Source organism: Thunnus thynnus, chromosome 17, assembly GCF_963924715.1.
Source record: "Thunnus thynnus chromosome 17, fThuThy2.1, whole genome shotgun sequence".
NCBI classification, from domain to species: Eukaryota; Metazoa; Chordata; class Actinopteri; order Scombriformes; family Scombridae; genus Thunnus; species Thunnus thynnus.
In genome coordinates, this window is record NC_089533.1 from 10,295,160 (window position 1) to 10,303,226 (window position 8,067).

Sequence of the window (8,067 nt, forward strand, 5' to 3'; positions counted from 1 at the left end):
TCAGCAATTAACTTGCTGAGTAAAATATTTGTGTGAAAGTCCCGAAAATAAACCAGAATGACTTTTCAAGCATATCAAAAATCTTTCTGCAGCTTAACACATGCTTTGCTCTCATGTACAGTACGCTGGAAAATGATTTATGACACATTATATCGATTCCACTATATTGTGCTGCCGGTGAACATGGAGAGGAAGCTCTTCTAAATCACCGCTGTAAATGAGAAAATACAAACAAAAACGACAAATTTTTACTCAGTTGACAGAAATAGATGAGGCTCTAACACTCATTGTTCCTCTCGGGCGCAGTAAATGTACACATAAAGATGACGGGCATGTCTATCCCACAGTGTTTCGGCCACTGGCCACATGGAAACACTGATAAAGACTTGGAAATCAATAGGCCACCCGGTGCTTTATGATCTTTGCGCAGCAGGCGTGCTTATGCAGCATCTGGCCTCTGACCCTCAAGTGAATTTCCAACGCTTGCTTTCTGTTCAGTCTTTTATGTAGTCCACAAACCCTTAAGGCCTAACATCACTGGACATCAGAGGTCACTAAGTATCATTCACTTTTATTTTTTCACCCCGGCCAATTTTAGTGGAATCCAATCACAAGTGTAGAGAAGTCTGGATCTTCCCCTAAGGGAACGGTGCTCAAGAACCCATAACAACCCCAGCATCCTACAATGAATTGTTGCCTCTAACAACGTTAGGCGCTTCCTGGCTGTAGCAGCAAAGGTGAAAGTTCATTTGTTTTCATGAGGTGTGTCCAGAGGAGGAGGAAGACAAATTACAGAGCTGTGTGCCATTGCTATTTGGCTGAATGCCTCGTCCTGCTGAAGCCTCCCTAGAGTGTCCTGCTGCTGGCGTCGGGTTCCACGTGGGGAGGGCAGAGGGGGTATCAGCTCCTGCCCACACAATCAAAATATAACATGCGGCATACCTTTCAGCGGCTGGCTCAAGTAACTTGGTAATCCAACACTCAATGTTGCACAGATCATTAAGGTCATGCTCTGATCTTCGAGACGCAACAAACAATTGGTCTTGGCAGTATGATATGGCTATGTTTCACTGTAACGGATTTAGCAATGCAGCATTTGACAGGATGGACAAACTTTAGTCCAGACAGGACTTTAAATCTTCAGCTCGGTCCCTTGTATAAATCTTTCATGCTCTGTCTTCTCTAACTCTTTTAGGAGTGTGTCTTTTTATTTAGGTTCACCCCTCATTTGTGGCCAGCATTGACTTGGCTGATTGGCTCCTCGTTTTTCCCCTTAGAAATACGGACTTATTTGGCTTTGCCTCGCAATGCAGCCGTACCATGATTTACTGCATGTGGTTAGATGTTTTATGGAACTGTCCTTATACAGCACATTAATGCGTGAATGGATATGTCATGTGTAGCCACATAGGAGTGTCTGCAGGATAAGGGCATGATGCAATATTGTTCATGCTTTGTGTTCTCTTGAAGCAGCAGCAAGTGTTTTTTTCTCCCTCTCTTGTCAGATGAAGGCCTAGACTTTTATGGAAATGAGGAACCCAGCCACAGGGTGTACATGTTGAATGAGGCACTAGATAGAGTCAATCTGTATTGGCTGTTCATCATCTTTTTTTTTTTTTTTTTTTTTTTTCTGCCCTGTTTTAAGTTCCAATTTGAACTTTCTTCAGCTTTGCCTTTCATCTCTCCTGGAGTTTCTGCAATTTACACTTTGTCTTTCAATTCATTCCTGTCTGATGTAGTGCTTGATTATCTGTTCACCTCATGCCTTCCCTCAGTCAGACTTCTAAAAGGTTGTAGGATGAATCACACAGGGCACTCACTTCGGTGAATATGAGGTAAACCCTCTTTTTCTATCACCTACCAAAACACCCTCCTCTTTATTTAATGTCTGCGCACACGTTCCATTTCATTTCAGACGGGAAGCAAGGGAGAATTTTCCCACTGTTGACATCATAAATCTGAACTAGATTAAAAGTACGACTACACTGTTGGGGAAGCTCTATGTTCTCATCTGTCACCTGTGGAGGAGTTAACATTCGAGACAAAAAAAAAAGCAAGAACACAGCTCGCCTGCGTATGCCTGTTCAACTACTGCCATCTGCAGTACGCTACAGTCACAGCCACTTTTCTGCTCCTTCCTTTCACTATTCAATTACAGCTCCAGGAAATGTGCGGTGGCTCAGTGATCAGTGTCTATTGTATGCAGAACCAACAAGCATGAAATATAGAACAGAGTAATTACAGCTCAAACTAAGCAGACTTCAGGCGTAGACTGCAGAGAAATACCTTATAGCTACAACAAACATTTAGCAGCCATGACTTTGTCTAGAAGAGGACGCTGAAAAACAAACAGCCCTTATTATGCCTATTTACTGTGTCAGGCCAATGTAATTTGTTAGTGTGAATAGAATGAGAAGAGACATGACCTGTAATGGTATAAGAAGGACAACTTATTGGGCATTGGCTTCACTGCCTTACACCTGCTAAAATCTTCTAACAAATACTGAGCAGTGGGGACTAAAGATGTTTATTCAGGGGGAAAAAATTCAAAAACCTGTACGATAAATGACACCACCACATCCTCGTTTTTTTTTTTTTTTGTTTTGTTTTGTTTTTTTCAAGAGTCACAAGAAATGTTTCTGTTCACAAATCAGGATCTAAAGGAGAAGACAATATAAATTTTCAATTTATATTCTGTCTATCACAGAAATGGGACCACAGTGGCAATGCTGTGAGGACACAAGTCAGAATATCTGGCTGTATAAAACCAAAAGTAAAAATATTCATTGTATTTGTCTGTGTGAGTGTGTGTGAGTGTGTGTGTGTGTGTGCATGAGTGTGTCTCTAAATGGAACAGCAGCTAATGAGCAAATTCTCTGCTTAATGCCAAATCTCCCACTTAAAATGCCAACTATTAAGTGACCTTGATGCCTCAGCTTGATGTTGTTAATACAATAGTAAAACCCTTAACCTTGTTGCACTTAGAATATGAATGAGTTCAGAGAATAGGATGGCAGCTTTTTCAGAAGGATTAAAGGTCATTAAAATATTTAATAGCCTCGTGCCTTTGAGTATCACTTAAAATCAGTGGAAACCCCCAATTCCTCTACTGTATGTAAGCCTGTGTGGGTTTAATCTCTGTATGTGTGCACGTTTGGGTTGAAAGAGCAGGTCAGCATGACCACAATCCCATCTAAGTCTGATAAATCTGTAGTGCAGCTCACTGTTTGACTCCAACACGGCATTCTGGCACCTCTTTTTGCTAGGATTTAAACCCTCTAGCCTGGATGTGCTCCCTTATCCCCCAATCCCAGACTGCACACACAGCTTACTGACCTCTGAACTCCCATACATGCGGTATATGTGCTTTCTGACACCTTCGTATTTTATACCTGTTTAAATCTTAAAATAAAAATGCCACTTGTATCAGCGGGGTGAATGGTCAGATGTGACTGGTGAATTGCAAAGATAAGATCTATGTTATTCATTGGCTGTGGGGGCCTATCGACACTGGAATTCCTACATATTTCTTGTATCTGCTCAGCTTGATAGAGAGAGGAGGTGCAGGGGGAATAAATGAAGAAAAATGCAAAAATAAAATGAAGAATTTGCGAGTGTGTCTTATTCTATCCTTCTTGTATGAAACAAACAATAAGCTCAAATATCCCCAGGCTAAATTTGTACACTTTGTACCATAAATTTCTGCTAATACAGTATGTGATGTATGCAGAGAATTACAGAACCAAAACACTGATTACACACTACTTGTGCAGATAGGCATTTTTGTACTTTGCGCCTTGCCAGGTTTATATTATTACGAGGACAGTGGAGAGATGACAGGAATTGAAGGGAGAGAGTGATGGGGGGTGACATGCAACACAGGTCCGATTCGAACCATGGACGTTGCGGTTATATAGCACGCGTCTTAACCAGTAGGCTAACAGGGCACGCCGTGATGCTCCTCGCCAGGTTTTTCAAGGCCTCCAGATATAATCAAATTCCCCGACTCATGCCAGTTCCTGCAGATTGAATGAACAAGCACCTGCTGTGCCAGTCTGGGAAAGGGACAGAGCTGGCAGCTTGTAGATTAAATAAAGCTGTCTAGTCTGTGCCAAGGTAATGGCTTCTCAAACCAGACTTAAATGTAATACTGATTCCATGTCAGTGTTGCTTTGTTGGATAACTCTGTCCGGGGTACTGAGGGTGGGGATCATTGCACACTTTGCATTTACTGTAGGGCTCCAGCTGGCCTCAATTCTGGGTCCACAGGGACCGCAGAAATGTTCCTTACTTAGAGTTGTGCAACACATCGGTAGCCAGGGGCGCCGTAAGTGATTTTGGGCCCCATGAAAAGATATCAAAAGATAACCTCCCCCCCCACCACCACAGGCCATGCCAACCCTGAGCAAATGCTGTAAACACACCTCCAGAACCCAATCGACCCATTCAAAGCTTTAAATAACTCTACCTTTGCAGGCTTGCAACTCTCTTATACTTACCATGCGATATTTACTGACGGTGAACTGTGAAAATATAACACTGTGCAAACATGCATGCAACATTCTTCAAACACTGGAATTGACTATTTGATGCAAGACTGATACCCTCTATAAGAAATGTGCTGGAGGCTACAGTGTAAATGTAATTTTAATGGTAAAATTCTTGAATAGCATTAAAGGTAGAGTCAGTCATTTTGGAGAAAGATTATTGATATTTGAACTAAACAGCCAAACAAATACGTCCCTTCCTTTGTGCTCCTTCAGAAGCTCCGCCCCCCAAATTCACAGACGTGCATCTCCATGGCAACGACCAAAAGAGAAACATGTCAAAATCCAGAGCGAAGCGTCAGCTGTAGAGTCACTTCTGTTCCTCTCACACTTTATCATGAGAGGAAAAAAAATTGTTTCATGTGTGCCCAACAGTCCATCCATGCTCTCTGCCTCTCTGCGGGTTCCCCACTGCGTTCAGCGTCTCTGTGGGGAGCTGAGAGGACAGCGGCTGGACAATCTGCCTTCACCAGGCTGACTTTACTTAACCAAAATAGTTTGCATGTCAGCTCCACAAGAAGAAATGAACAGTGTTTGTATTTATTGATTAATTGATAGGGTTAATAAGTTCAAAACACATATACAGTGGGATACTTGTGTGATTTTAACAGCTGCCTGCTCAGATTATATTTCATTAATTGTGACAGAAACAGATTCAGAGTGTAAAAAAAAACAGGGGGTCTCTGTAAGACTGTCAGTGTGGATTCAGTGTGGATTGACACATTTAATAAAATGGAAGCGTATCTGGTCCATGAGAAAACGCTTTCTATGTGAATTGGCCACAGCCTCTCAATCTCTCCAGTTCAGCAGCCCTCCCTCACCATTCAGTGAGTGCTGGAGACAGAAGACTGTCATGTCCTCACATAGACAGCTGCTCTGATGACTTCCCCCTGTCCTGTGCTCGAGCACAATCGAACATCCCCTGCCTATTGGCCAGAATAGTGTTGTGCGGCTCCCTCCGAGCCACTGTGTTTACATGCCCATTTACAGAGCCAATGGACAGCTAGCACACTGTGGGGAGATATTTGCTGAATTTGACAAAAAGTGTATTGGATTAGAACTGCTGACTTTACCTTTAATGATCAATGTAAAATAGGTATAACTTAACATTAATATTAACATAACAACAACATTAACATAAATTATCGTCTGTATGATATAACAAACAAAAGCATAAAATCAGCAGCAGATTTTTGAAGAATACATACTGACTGAGTATACTACCAATTCTTATCATTGAAAAGGATTTAATCATTTTTCTTTCTTTCATAATAATAAAAAAAGATATTCCCACAGACTCCCTGCAATTATGCAAACTGACATGTTGTTCAACACAATGCTGCTCATATCCTCCTTCAGTTGGGAGTAGGGCTGGTTCAGTGGTAGGAGGATGGGGAGACAGTGCTGCTGAGCCTGAAGCTGCAGTTATTGGGCCTGGCACCAGGGAAGGGCAGGGACAACTGATTTAGTGGGAATAGCTTGCTTGAAGTTTGCCTGCATTGATTAAATTTCGGGTAAAAGCAGAGTGAAACATAAACACTCAGAATTCTCTGTGAAGATATTAAGTAACTAATGTTGGGGGGCAAACGTAGCCTCTTTCACTATGGACTAAGCTAACAGGTTAATTTCCACCACTCACAGACTACACCCACCAACACCTCTGTGATATACTGTTGCTTTTTCTTTTCTCTCTCGTTTTTCTTTTCTTTTTGTTTTTGGAAGGCAGATTTTTCTTTAGAAACCTGAGACATGATGCTCCACCAGCACGACTCATTTGCAATTCACTGCTAGCAAATACCGTTTGTGATCATTTTTTTTCGCCAGGATGGCAAATCATGACCCAACCTACTCTGCCTCTGATTGGCTTACCCTGATATTCTTACCCTAACCCCAACCAATCTCACTCCTCATGCCTAAACCTAACCAACCCAACCAATGAAGGCAACAAGCACTAGCCAATCAGAGGCAGAGTAGGGCAGGTCATGACTTTGCCATCCTAGGAAAAAAATTTGGTGAACTGTTTGTGCCTGGTTGGGGGGCAGGACCGCACCATTTCATATAATGAATGAATGAGGGGATGAATGAATGTATATAATTTTTAGGGCCCCTATCCAGTCATAAGGATAACCTCATGAATGGGAAGAAATTATAAACAGTAAGGACATTCTCCTGCAGGAAAAAAACTGCTTTTACATTAGCAATTGAAATGTTTAAAAAATAATAAGCTACACAACATTGTACATTATAGTATTTTATGTATTTTGATTTATTTATAATCAGTGTTTTACATACTAGTGCTTTGGCTGGGCTCTACTTTGGTCATGAGATAACTTATCTTTAGAGCGTTGCTCAGTTTCAGTCACATTGACATCAAATGTATATTTAGATGCAAAAAGAAAAACAGTCAGAAGGAAGGCTGTTTATATTTAGACCTGTGCTTTGCAGGTACTCAATTTTGGCATCTTGTCAGAAATACAGTAACACTTCTCTCCCAGTATCCTCTCCCTGGATTGCACAGGTTTTGTCTTTTGAAATTCTGGGGAAACGGGGTGTCCGCTCCATCCCACGCATCCCCTTCTAAAATAGGCACTCACCTGTGTTACTAAAATTTAACATCGATTTAGGCTCCTTATACGGCCCATTCCAGTGAGATGGCTATTGGACTGGGAACATCTGTTTGTCACAGTTTCTGTGCACAACATCAAACATGTTTATTAAAACATTTGCTTCCTTTATATTCATGCATTCATGTATGAATATTGTGATATGATAGAAATGGGGTTTCATATACTTTATACATTCAACATTCCCCATCACATAAAAAATTTCAACACCTTATTCTTATTATTAAATCATGAAACTATCAAGCAGATTCCAGTCCATGAGCAACATTTGGAGGGGCATAAATAGATTTTAAAATACTAATATATTAGTTCAAACTGCCCTTACAGTTAAATTATGTGCAGAAACTAAATTTCTTGTTGATAGTTCAGCTTGAGATAAGTATGCCCTTTGCTTTCATTATGCCTTTTAAAAAATGCTAGTAAGTAATTTTGGGGAACAGTCAAAATATGTCTGCAACAGAAACGATAGAAGAACCAGTGAGGTACTGGTGGGGCAGACGATGAAACCTCGGAAATGCATTGAGTGATAATGTCAACATTTATGTTTTTGACACATAGATTCATGTATTCTGGGTGACATCTTGATGAGGTCATTCACTCTGTCAAAACATAACCATTTTCTTTTTCTTAAATCAATTTCAGTTGAGATAATGCAATTTCTTATTTCACTGGTGGTTGCCATGACAAAGAATCAATCCTAAACTGTAACAAATGGCTTCAGTTCATAGAGGGAAATGGTTTCTATTTGTCCCCAGCTGGTCAATACACATTTGAGGTCCAGTCGAGAGCTCTTTAATGAATGTGTGCTGGCTTGTTTACCCTGGGAGACGGAGACATAATTTCTGACTGCATGTCTCTGGCTACATTTCGCTGGAGCTTCATGCCATGATTGCTGC